Below are 13934 nucleotides of genomic sequence, written 5' to 3' on the forward strand. Positions count from 1 at the left end.
AACGAAAACGGCTCCAGCCAGGCTCTGGGACCCACCCGGTCAACTTCCTTTACCCTGGTCACTTCCTCCAGAATTTGGAAAAGCAAATGACACTAACGGCCTGTGAGGGCTATTTTAAATTTTGTTATTACAAAATTGAGAAAGAAAATAGCTAACTTTCCCAACCGAGACAAGAGCTGCTTCAGATTTTCAGACAGCACAAGGCATTTCTTCCTTGAGCTGCCTCTGAAGATGTTATCTCACTGTTTACTGGGAAATCAGATAGAATGTGAAGTTCGGGGAGCCAGGGCCCGTTCCAGTCACGTGGCTAACACGGAGTGGCTTGGTGACCTGTTTCCATAGGAGATGCTGTGGTTGCCTTATAGAAGCAACTCTGTCAGTCCGCCCCATGACCACCCACGGCCAGCTGGGCTCAGGGGAGGAGAGGTAGGAGGGCTTTGGAACTCTGATTTTTGTTCGTAATCAGTTCCAATTCTGATAATTTCCATTGGCTTGGTAGCCTTTCTCAGAGTCAAGCTGAAACAGTACTACCTGCTCCTGCCTCACTTCTGGATTGCTGGCATTCTAGAACCATGACTTTTTTTTTTTTTTAAGATTTATTTATTTATTGGAAAGTCAGATATACAGAGAGGAGGAGAGACAGAGAGGAAGATCTTGCGTCCGATGATTCACTCCCCAAGTGAGCGCAACGGTTGGTGCTGTGCGGATCCGAAACCGGGAATCAGAAACCTCTTCCGGGTATCCCACGCAGGTGCAGGGTCCCAAGGCCTTGGGTCATTATCGACTGCTTTCCCGGGCCACAAGCAGGGAGCAGGATGGGAAGTGGAGCTGCCGGGATTAGAACTGGCGCTCATATGGGATCCCTGTGTGTTCAAGACAAGGACTTTAGCCGCAGGGCCACACCGCCGGGCTTAGAACCATGACTTTTAATACAGGTGTTCCTTCATGGTTTTAGAATTGCAGCAACGATGCAGCCAAAATTTACTGCTCATCACACATGCATACACAAATTTCTTTTGACGCTGGAGGGGCTACTTCTCAGAAACAATCTCTCATGTTCTCCTTTTATCTCCTGGAATATTTGTTCTTATTTTTAAGGGTCATTGACCCACAAGGGTCTTTTAAAAAAAAAGTATCGGAAGGGACCGTGGTGGCTTAACAGCCTAATCATCGGCCTGCAGCACCAGCATCCCATATGGTCACAGGTTCTAGTCTCAGCTGTTCCATTTCCGATCTAGCTCCCTATCTATGGACTAGGAAAACAATAGAGCATGGCTCAAGTCCTTGGGTCCCTGTACCCATCTGGGCAACCTGGAAGAATCTCCTGGCTCTTGGGTTCTGGGTTTAGATGAACTTAGCTCCAGCCATTATAGCATTTGGAGGGGAGTGAACCAGCAAGTTGAAGATTTTCTCTGTCTCTCCTCTCTGTAAAACCCGCCTTTCAAAAGAAAAAAAATATATATATATATGTTTTAAGTCATAGGAGGGCCCCGTGTGGTAGCCTAGTGTGCAAAGTCCTTACCTTGCATTCACCAGGATCCCATAAGGGCACCAGTTTATATTCCAGCTGCCCCACTTCCTGTCCATCTTACTGCTTGTGGCCTGAGAAAGCATAGAGGATGACCCAAAATCCTGGGACACTATACCTGCATGGGAGACCCAGAAGAAGCCCCTGACTCTTGGCTTTGGATCGGCTTAGCTCTGGCCGTTGTGGCTACTTGAGGGAGTAAAACAGTAGATGGAAGACCTTTCTTTCTGTGTCTCCTTCTCCCTTTAGAACTGATTTTCCAATTTAAAAATAAATCTTTTTAAAAAGTCATAGGAAATGTGTATTTTTTTTAAAAAAAGCATGGATTTCAAAAGTTTTTTTGTGCCACAATAAACTTATACTTTCAAAACTATCAGAGGATACTATGCAGCATGCATCTCTACTTCCAGACAAAGATGGACTTACAATGAAACTGTTTACTATATCTTAACAATAGGATGCTAGACTCTACCATTGTCCATGCTCACAATGATGGACATATAATTGTTCAAGAAGAACTATACTAGTAATTATATAGGGGAACTCAGTGAGGGGGAAGGAATTGAGGAGGGGATAAGGGAAATCCCAGGGTCTATGGAACTGTATCATAAATTGATAATAATAAAAAGAAGTAAAATTTAAAAAATAAAATAGAATAAAATAAAAACCATCAGAGACAAGAAAGCTAGGCAGGGCGTTGGGGTGTTGAGATGGGGAGGGAGAGAGAGAGAATGGGGGGAGGGAGAGAAACAGAGAGAAGGAGAGAGAGCGCGAGCAAGAGAAGCACTTACATCTATTGTTTCACTCCTCCAACTGCCCACAGGGCTGGGAAGCTAGCCTGGAGCTGGAGCTCAGTCCAGGTCTCCCAGTGGGAGAGACCAATCACTGGATGAGCCACTGCCTCCACCCCCAAGAGTCTGCATTAGAAGGAAGCTGGAGTCAGGAGCCAGAGCTAGAGAATGAACCGTGGCTCACTCCAGTGTGGAACGTGAGTGTCCTCACCAGTGCCTTACACATTAGACCAAATGCCTACTCCTAAACTCATGCTTTTATCCCTCTTTCCTAGAAACTGTTTAAAATGGCCTTACCAAGTTTTCCTCTATTCCTAATTTACACTGAAAATGCATCAGCAAGATCAGTTGAAATCTACAAAACATGTTTTTGGTACTGATAATATTTTTAAAATTTCGTTTCTGGGGACTGGAATTGTTGTGTAGAGGGTAAGCCACCAATGTACAACACTGGCATCACCTATGGATGCCAGTTGGTATCCTGGCGGCTCCTCTTTGGTCCAGCTCCTTTCTAATGAACTAAAGAAAAGCAGCAAGGGATGGGCCAAGTGTTGTAGCCCTGCCACCCACATTGGAAACCTGGAAAAAGCTCCTGGCTCCTGGCTTTGGCATGACCCAGCCTCAGCTGTCACAGCCATCTGGGAAGATCTCTCTCAATCTCTCTCTCTCTCTTCCTTTTTCCCTGACACTTTTTCTGTCAAATAAACATATCTTTTAAAACATTACCTTATTGATAAAGTAAATAAATAGCTTCCCTGGCACTGGCTTGCCCTGAAATTCTTTCTTTAAAATGTGTATTTATTTTTATGGGAAAGACAGATTTAAGGAGAGGAGGACTGAGAGTAGGATCTTCCATCCACTGGTTCACTCCCCAAGTGACCACAACAGCTAAAGCTAAGCCAATCCAAGGTCGGAAGCTTCCTTTGGATATCCCATGCAGGTGCAGGATCCCAAGGCTTTTGACCATTCTCTACTGCTTTCTCAGGAAGTGAGCTGGATGGGAATTTGAGCACCCAAGATATGAACCAGCACCCATATGGGATCCCAGCATTTGAGAGGGAGGATTAACCAATTGAATTATTGTGTTAGATCTGTGCCATGAAATTCTTGGGAGAAAAATCCTTTATGATCAAGGATACTCTTCTTTGGATAGACCGCTATATTCTGTGTTGCAGTTTGCTCTGCTTTAGAGTTGTATACATATACCTAAAGATGTTATTTGAAAGTAGAGTGAAAGAGAAAGAGGAAGAAACTGAGAGAGAGATCTTCCATCTGCTGATTCACTCCCCCAAGTGACTGCAACATCTCCATCCAGCCAGGCAGGAGCCATGAGCCTGGAACTCCACTCAGACCTCCCAGCCATCTTCACTGCCTTCCCTGGGCACATCGATCAGAAACAGAACATCCAGGACTGGACTGGCACACCCACATGAGATGCCAGAATCACAAGCAGTGGTTCAACCCATTGCATCACAATGCTGGTCCCTGTATTTTTCCTTCCTAAAGCAGATTTTTAAAATCTAAGTTTCATAACATTTCTTATAAAAATTGATGTCCTTATCTTAGCTCGACCTTTCCCTCAATTCCCCTCCCTAGGAGACATGGGCTTATAATTTTTACATCTATCTCTTCTGGTTTAGCTCTGCTGTTGCTAAATGACAGAAAATCATCTGTCAATATTTCAGGTTTTTTGTTTTAGAGATCTTGATGAATGGAAAAAATATTTATTCTGACCCTTTGATGCTTAGTTTGGGTTGAATATAGAATTCTAGAGTGGAAATGATTTTCTCTGAGAATTCAGATGGCACCACACCATTGATGTTTAGAGAAAGATGGCATTTTCATACCTGATCCTGTGTGCAGTTTGATCTTTCTTGTTCTGTCATGAGAACTCTACAACTTCACGATGATGTGCTTTGATGTTGGAGATTTTCTTTATGCTTTGGGCTTAGCTCTCTGTTCTCTGAAATTTCCTTAACAACTCCCTCTGCTCTCCCTTCCAGGAATTCCTTAGCATTCAGATATTGAACTTCCTCAGCTATTCTTGTTTTTTAATTGATTACATTGTATCATGTGACACAGTTTTATAGGTAATTCCTCAGCTATTCTTAACTGATCTTTTCTTTGTCTCTGCCTCATCCTCTGGTTAGGTTGCCTGAGATTTCATGAATCTGAGCTTCATTTTCCAACTAGGGTTATGAAATAAAATACAGGGTGCACACACAAATCTGAGTTTCAGACAAGCTAAAGCTTGCATGGGATTTACTTATAAACAGCTATTTGTTTTGTATATGAAATTGAGATCAACTGACAGTCTTAAGCTTTTACTGACTAACTGTAACCACACTTCCTCCAACTCTTCTACTGAAATGTTTCTTCATGCTTTCCTCAGCATTTTTTTTCTAAAGGCTTATTTATTTATTTGAAAGTTAGAGTTACAGGGAGAAAAAGAAATAGAGGGAGGGAGGGAAGGATTGAAATTTTCCATACTCTGATTCAATCCCTAAATAGTTACAAAGACCAGGGTTGGGCCAAGCCAAAACCACAAGCATGGTATTCCACCTGGGTCGCCTATGTGAGTGGCAGGCACCCAGTCCTTGGGCCATCTTTTGCTGCCTTCCAAGGCACACCAGCAAGAAGCTGGATCTAAAGTGGAGCAGCTGAGATTCAAACTGGTGCTTGTATGGAATGCTAGTATCCCAGAAGGTGGCTTAATATACTGTGCCACAACATCTGACCCCTATGCTAAGTGTTTTTCATCTCTAATATGTCTTTTAGTTGATCTCTAAATGTTCCATTTTAATTGCATCTTGTTTTTTTTTTTTTCAACACAACAATTTCATGTTTCTCTAGAGAGAGAGACTGAGGCTTTTAAAAAGTTTTCTTTCCTGTTTGATTTTCAGAAAAGGGCCAATCAGACAGAGCCTCTTTGTACATAAAGGGCAGATCCTGGTAAGCTTCGTTAGCAACTCCTCCCTTGGAATCCACTCCTGCTTGCTGTAATAGGAAGCTTCTTACTTCTAATAAATCTCGCTTTTCTCATTGTTCCTGTTCATATGGAAATTCTTCTACTTCCTTCTATTTCCAGGGATAAATGTGACTGCTTGACTGCTCATCTCTTGGGAAGTGAGGCATAGAAACCAAACAAGGCCTTAGGGGATGGCTAATTGGCAACTGGTCTCCCTCTAAATCCCATTTTCAGTGTTGTATCTTTGTCTTGGTGTGTGTCATACCCCTGAAATCCAGGATCCCTGTGGTTCACCCTCCCCAGAAAACTTTCTGCCATGAGATGGGGGAACAGAACCTGGGAGCCAACTGCTCCTTGCATTCATTTTCATAATCATATTGTTCCATCCCCATGGATTTCCCTATTAGCAGAGTTCCTTGACTCTTCCAGGTTCTGAACACATCACTCCCAGCTTAGGATTTTGCATCCCATGACCTGCCAAGTCAGCTTCCACTCATACATCTGCTTTGAAACTTCTAAAATGGTATTGCCTACGTCTCTTCTGTTCCTTTTGTTCTACAAGTCAATGCCACTTTAATAAATCTTACCCTCATTTTACCAACATTTTGGCTGAGAACAGTAGTAAACATTTGTGTTCATTTTGTGAAATTTAACCAGAAGGAGCTGATATTTTATTTAGAAATTTGTGCTCACTCATAAGATCGCTTTGCTTTTCTCTATTCTCATAATAGCTTTTTTCAGGTCTTAACAGTTTTGATGGTTCACAAAATGGTTTGCCTTTTCATTGTCTTCTATGGCCTAGTGGTTTAAATAACATAGAATTTATCTGTGTTAGAGCTTAGATAAAGCACAACCATGACATTCAGGTTTGATTCTAATTTCAATGGTGGCTTTTCAAAATTGCACATCTAATCTTTCCTGTGGTAATAAATGCTTATGTTTTCTTCTTCTCCCTGGATCCTTTTTTATTAATTTATATTTGACTAGAAAATCATCCACTTTCAAGTTTCTTACAGTATTCTCTTATAATTATTTTATTTTTGTGTTATATCTCATTTCTCATCCTAGCAATCACACACTTTTTATCTCTTATTCTTCTTAATAGGCTCTTGAGGGGTTCTTCTATTTTATTAGTCTTTTTGAAAATTCACATTTTGATTTATCTTTGTCATTTTTTGCATGAATCTTTATCTTCGTTAATTTCCTTTTTAGTTATTTCCTCATTTTTTTTTTTTCCGTAAGGACACTGTTTCTGTTTTGTCACTATGTTAGTGTTCATTTTCATTTTACTTGAAAGAAAAAATCTCATATACTGGTTCACCCTCCACATTTTAGTTGTATTTTCAATGATACATTGTATTTTTAAAACTCAATCTGATTTTTGTTAAAGAAAATATTTATTTGGAAGTAACTGAGAGGGACCGAGCTGAGAGTGGGAAGAGAGAGGAAGGCAGGGGGAGTGAGGGAAGGAAGGAAGCAGGTGGGGGAAAGAGAGATATAGAGATTTATCTGCTGGTTCACTCCACAAGCACCTGCATCGGTTGGGGCTGGGCCAGACTAAGTCAGGAGCCAAAATACTGTGGCCCATCCTCTGCTGCCTCCCAGTTGAATCAGGAGGAAGCTGAGGCTGGGAACAGACCAGAAGCAGAGGCAGGATGTGAGTCTAGACCCTCTGATAGGAAATGTGGCATCCAAGTAGCGACTTAGCCCTTTGAGCCATAATACCCACCCCCAGCAGTTTATTTTTAAAAGAAAGAAATTCAGTTACCACTTTTTTTATGTGAGTGATATACTTAGTTTCGTTTTTCTTTCTACTTTTATTTTTCTTGTTAATTTTTCTTTCCCTTGTTTTACCTGGGTTGAACAATCGTTCCTTTCTTGCTCCATTTAGGCACGCACTTCTGCAGTAGCATTTGGAACCAAGATACTAACTACAGGTTGGACATCCCTACTCATAAGTCTGAAATCGCCAAGGTTTCAAGATCAGAAACTTTTTGAAAGCTGATGTTGACATGGTATAACTAACTCAATGACTAGTTTAGGTCTAAGTGAGGCTAGACGTTGCTGCAAGGCCCCATGGGAATACTAAGTCCTTACCTGTCAATCAAGATATCCCCTTTTCTGGGATGCACCTGTTTCATCCGGGATCTAAGGAGCAAGTCATGAAAATGTGCATATTCAGCTCCATGTGGAACTTGTGAAAGTACCATAAAATTCCCAGATGGCTTCACTCATGTAGAGGAATCACTCCCAGTTCATGAAAGAAGACAGAAACTGAAGGAGCTCTCACTTGAATGCGTGTAGGCTCTCTCTCACACATGCACACACATCACTGGTCATGGTTGGAGACAGCTATTCAGGTACCCTCTCTGTCCCTCTCCCTCTTCTCTCTTCCTCCCCAACCCCTTATCCTGTTGGGTAATCCTCTGGGCCACTCACAGCGAATATTTCTCTATGAGGAGTAGCGCATACTTGAGCACGAATGCATGCCATTCTCTCCCTCTGTTGAATAAATTCCATTCCTATTTGTGTTACCTCCTAAATGTCTATACTTAGAAAATCTCATCTTTTCATGAGACAAGAATCTGGAATAAAATGAACACACCCATGCCCACACCAATATGACATCACAAGTGGAAAATCCCACACCTGTTGGTATATGGCAAATCACACTCAAAATGCAGGGGCACTGTAACAACACTGTATACAATCACCTTCAGGCTGTATGGCTGAGGTATAAGTGAAACAAATGAATTTGTACTTGGACTTGGGATCCGCTTCTAAGGTCTCTTATTCTCTGTGTGGAGATACTACAATATCTGAAAAAGTCCCAAATCTGAAGCACTTCTCGTCCCAGGAGTTTCAGAGAAGGGACAGTTGGCAGGGAGTAGCCTCGCCAAGGTGCCCTGCTCCCCTGTCCCCAAGGAGATGCTGCTGCTAGTTCCCTCCAACAGGAGGCGAGCTTGGGACTCATTTTGCATTCTCATTTTGCCTTCGCCCCTCCCCTCCCCTTCTACTCCTGGCATCTTGTTTACTTCTCCTAGTCCCTCCACCCACCAACAGTTGCTACTTTTTCCTGGAACCCCCTAGGCCCTGTTTTGCTGGAGATATGATTTGCACGTTAGAACTGATTAGGCTCCTCTGGCCGCTGGCCCTTTTTAAATGGGATGTTATTTTTTCTTTGAGTGCTCATTAGGCCTCAGGGCATGGTATCTGCAGGTTCCTATCTCTGCCCTCACCAGCTGAGTTGTAGGAGACAGGAGCTATAAGCATCATGCTGGGCACCTGCAGGAAACCCCTGCCCACCATACTTCTCACATCTTGTTTCAACTTCAGGATAGGGTCCAGCTCCATGATCCAATTCCTTGCTGGCCTGGCCTTTTGCAGGGAGAACAACCCATCAGGCCTGTGTCGACTTCAGCTCCAACAGCCTAACCTTCTGCTGGTCTTGCTGCTTTCCGTACTTTCTCCCTTAACATAGCTTTGTTGTCACTTGCTTGGCCTCTGGGAGAAAAGAGCTTCACAATTCTCTCTGCTTGGAACCCACTGACATCCAAGGCCTCACTCACACCCAGTAGCTGTTACGATTCCAGAGAGGAGGGTGAGGGGGAAAGCTGGAACTTATGTCCAGGCAGTCATATATCCCAGAACCTGCTTTGGGTTCCCATCCATGATTTCCAATAATCCTGCAGGGAAACCTGGGTGGCAAGAGTAGAGTTAGAATACACAGCTATAGGCCCGACTCAACACCTGCATATCAGCTCTCTCCACTCCCAAAAATCAGATTAGTCCAACTGGCAGATAAATGCCAACCACATTTTCAGCACCACTGCAAACAGAGATAAGACAGAGTTCTTGCATTTACACTGTGGAGGGGGAAAAAAAAAAAAAACACCACCCACATGGCTTACAGGGGAAACATATCTAAGTCTACCAGATTTCCTTTATCTGAAGACATCCACTTGCAGTGAGGAGTCACAACAGACCAACCCTGTAAAAGTGCAAAGATCAGGCGGTTCAGGAAAGGAAGATTGAGTGGGCCTATTATGAACCTAGATGGAATTGGGTTTCTGTTTCAATAAAGATTCCCATTAAGGCTGAAAACAATCCTGTCCCAGTCTGTGCAGCAGTAACCGCCCACGGCCTGTAGGAAGATATACTTGAGTTACACCCGGCAGAGTACCCTGTTCTCACTTTGCAAACAGCAGTAACTTGAGGTAGACCTCTGTCGTCAGGTGTCCTTCAGGCCCCCAAGGAATCCTAGCAGGGAATCCATCCAAACTCTTCAACACACCTCATCACTTGTCAGCACACACAGCCAAGAGCTGACAATGATTAATCAACTGATTAGGACAGGCCTTCCTATGGGATGGGTTGAGTGCTTTTTGAATTCCAATAGGCAGTGGGAAGAATGTGACCACAGCATAAAAGAGTCTTCAAAAGTTCCTGGATAATGTGTATTATAAAAAAACCTAGGCATGGAAAGGAGTTTTGGATGCCAACAGAAACTCAGTTTTTAAAAATTTCTTCCTCCATGAGCCTGTTGAGTTCTCCCTCCACTCAGAGTGTATACCTCAGTGTTATCTCCCTTGGGGTGGCGGCATCATTGGGGCCTGTCACACTGGGTAAGCAGCAGGCCTCAATCCAGTCTGCTGAAAACTTCAGCTCTCCTCCATGAAAAGGCTTGAGAAACGAAGTCACACACCACCTTGGGTCTCAGCTCTGTTTTTTGTGACCAATAGATGATTTTTGACTGTTGTGTTTTAATAAATTCCTCCTTTGTCCTTACATGTAAAGGAATTTGGCACAAAAGCATCTGGACTTATCTCATTTTCAAATATCTGTCTGGCTGCTGAGTTAGGAGTGCAATCTGCTAGAGGAAGTCAGTAGAAGGGTCCAGTCCTGTCCCCATGGTGCTGGGAGACGCTGGGCACTCAACATCACCATTTTCAGTCTTTGTTAGGTATCAGATTGCAGATGCCAGTGGCTTATCCAAAATCTTCACCTGGTGTTCTTTCCAACATAGCTCTTATTGAGAGCCTGTGGGCAGGGCACAGATGCCAAACACCTCTGCATTTCTGAGGCAAGGCCAGGCACCACAAGCTGAAGGGTCAGGGACCAGGGTTCCTGGCTCACCAACCGGATATATCTACTAGGACAATCTGATTTCTCTTCCTGTTTCCTCAGTAGACAATACCAACTGCTTTACTTCTTGGGTCCTTCACACCTGTCACTTTGAATCCAGTTGAGAAATTCTAAGATGCCCAACAGGGTGTCTATGGCTTGGAAAACCTCTGTCCGTGTCACAACACCAAGGCAGCTGACACATCCTGGATCCTTAGTTAGATCCCACCCACTTAGTTGAGGAATATTACTGATAAATTTAGAGAACACCAAGTTGTGTGTGTAGTGTAGTGTAGTGGGGGAGCATTCTGCTGTTGTAACTCCACTAACTCAACAACAACAGATAAAAACACCAGCTAGTCTGCAGAGGTCACTGATGAGGAATAACCCAGGAATCTTGCTCCAAACGTAAATTTTGATCAGAAGTGCCAGGGAAGGACCAAAGTTACTGCCTCTGTAATATGTTCTTGGGTGATGTCCATGTTGCTGGACTGGGGAGCATGCGTTCAAGGGGATGGCAGAGGAGGTGGAGTACAGGCAGTAGAACTAACACATACCTCTGCCCAGGCCAATCCTTCTCTCTGAGCTACCTGACCTGATTTCTGTTCTTTATCCTTCTCTCCTTCTCTCCTTCTCTCCTTCTCTCCATCCCCCTCATCTTGGCCAACTTATAATTCTTCCCAGACATTGCTACCCACCCCCAACCCTTCTACATTCAAAGGCAAAGAAACTAAGTTCCTCCAGACATGCATTTTCCTCCCTTCTCTCTTCAGCTTTGCAGTTGCCGGAAAATAATGGTCACACTGACAATGTGTACTAAGAACTATCCCAGGGTGTTACTTATGGTACTTAACTTTTACAGCAATCCTAAAAAGCACAGTTTTATTGCTGTCATTTGATTGTTGATAGATTTGTTTATTTATAAGGCAGAGTGACAGCGCAAGAGGGAAAAGCAGGAAGAGAGAGAAACCCCCATGTACCGGTTCACTTCACAAATGGCTATAATAGCTAATTATAGACCAGGTCAAAGCCAAGAACTCCATCCTGCTCTGCTACACAGGTGGCAGGAGGCTTAAGGGCTTAAGGTCATCATCCATGGCTCCCCACATGCATCAGCAGGGAGCTGGATTGGAAATTGGGTAGCCAGGATACACACTGGCACTCCAATATGGGAAGACAATGTTGCAATAGGCAGCTTAACTTAATGTGCTACAATGCAAACCCCTATAATTGTCATTTTCGAAACAGAAAATTGAAATTTAGGGGCGTTAAGGAAACTTTGTTCTCATCTAGGACATAGTAATGATTAGAGTTGGGATTTGTATGAAACCAAAGTCAACACTTTATCATATAAGGCAGAGTATAGAAGTTAGTTGGCCTGAGCAAAGGGGATGGAGTGCCACAGCAATGGCAATTCTACTCCAGCAATGCTTTCTGCCCATTTCACCCCACTGAGACAGATGCCCATGGGATGGTGTCCATCCACAGTGGGAATGCTCAGGGCAGGTAGGATAGGCTAGGGTCTAAACAGAAGAGCAAAAATAGCAAAGTTGATAACATGCCCACATTGTCTATGTCATTTCTGTCCAGCAACACAATGAGAACAACGTAAAAATCCCTCTTGGCTTTGTTTTCCAACCTAGAATTGAGCAGCAGTTCATTTCCATCAGATACAATGAGAGTTCTGACAGAGAGGCTGGGCGGAAGAGGTTGGTGTTCCAGATGGAAAAAGGGCTAAAGAAAGAAACCAAAAAGCAGGCTGGAAGCTGTTCGGTTGACTTGCTTAGTAAAGGCTGGATAGGGAGTTAGGAGACTTGGAGAATGACTCATTGGCTAACTTCTGGTATTTCAGGGTTCTTGAGGTGGCACCATTACCACACCAGGGGAGGCTGATCTGCTGAGTAATTTCGGCTGTTGCCTTTCAAATCTTAATCTCTCATTAGCATTCATTTCATCTTGGTGATGTGGAACTTGAGGATAAGTGACTCTGTTAATGGAGGAACTGTGCCTGTTCAGGAGCCTATTCCAAAGTAATAACCTAATATAATTTTTACTCAACACACTTTCACATAGTCAACTACCCAAAACAGAGAAATCCTGACATTGGTCAATCACCCAACTATGTGGCATCTGAAGGACAATGCCAGGGCCCCCATCAGTCCACACAGGGTCCTTCTCCAACGGAAGGCCAATCCCTTCTTGTCTAGTTTCTTTTCTCTAACTTCCTCAGCAGGGTCCTCCTGGTCTACTACTACTCCCTGCTCCATGACCAAGAACCTCCCAGTGCAGGCTGCGGTCACACCTGGGAGTATGTGTCCCACCTTAAGGACTTTGTGTCCTTCATATCCTCAGACAGCAGCCTCCACGAGACCCACAAATTTGTCTTGCTTACATTGGCTTGCTCCCTTCCTTGACACCCAGCCAACCATTTTTAAATGGCAGGCAGATCAGAAATAAAATTAGATCAACACAAGCGATACCTTTTATGGGAGGTTATGGAATTTAAGGAACACGGTGGTTTCCATATTTGCAGTTAAGGTGTAATTATGTTTGCTGCATGCCAACTCAAGTGCCTCCAAGTGTTTCAGACTGGAAAAGAGAACGATAATGGCTGCCTCTAGTTTCCTCCCTGGATGGAATTGCAGGGACTCACTGTCCAATGTGCTCTGAGTATGCATCCCTATCTTTCTACTGTCATACCACCGGCATTAAGGACCCAGATAACCCATTTCTGTGCTGTGTAACTGTCTGACTCCGTGATACAGTCTTTGCACCAATCTGTATGTGCACCGTCTCCCTCAGTGTCATCCCTGAGGGTGTGCTCCCACTTCTGGCCCTTACAAATCTGACATCATCTGCTGAATTGTCACTTATTTTCTGGGACCTGGGAAAAAGTCAGGATGAGAGCAACAATGGAAGAGTTTTCTCAAAATGGAGTCAGGAGCCCACGATGTAAGTAGGAGCTAAATGGGATCTCAGCCGCTGCCTGGAATGTGACGTTTAGTCAACTGTGCCCCTTGACCAAAGGCGTCTGGGAGGACCTGAATGATTGGACATTCCCACTGTGCCCCAAGGCTCTCAAGATGCTTATCACGAGCTTACTGGATTCTCACTTTATGGACATTTCTATTCTGTTCAAACAGTGCTAATGGCCTGCCTCCACATAGTCCCTGCTCCCTTCTGAACATTCAGCAGCCCATGCCAGTCCCACTTTTACTGCCTCTTGAGCCCATTGCTCTGGAATTGAGATTCCCATGCTCCCTGAATACATAAAGTCCCCTTTTTTCAGCGGTTTCTGAATTTGGATTGATCCATAGCATGATCCACGGTCAGTACAAACCATTGCTGTTGGAGGCTTCCCAAAGCACTTCACTGAGGGTGGGCACTGCTTGGAGGACCACTGGCTAGAATGACACCTCTGATGGCTAATTTTAGGTGTTGACTGGATTAAAGAAACTTGGAAAAGTGTTCTTTGGGGGTATGGCTGAAAGGGTGCTTCCAAATGAGATTGACACATGCATCA

This window comes from Ochotona curzoniae, unplaced genomic scaffold (genome assembly GCF_017591425.1).
Source record: "Ochotona curzoniae isolate NIBS_2020 unplaced genomic scaffold, NIBS_Ocur_1.0 contig_3819, whole genome shotgun sequence".
Taxonomy (NCBI): Eukaryota; Metazoa; Chordata; class Mammalia; order Lagomorpha; family Ochotonidae; genus Ochotona; species Ochotona curzoniae.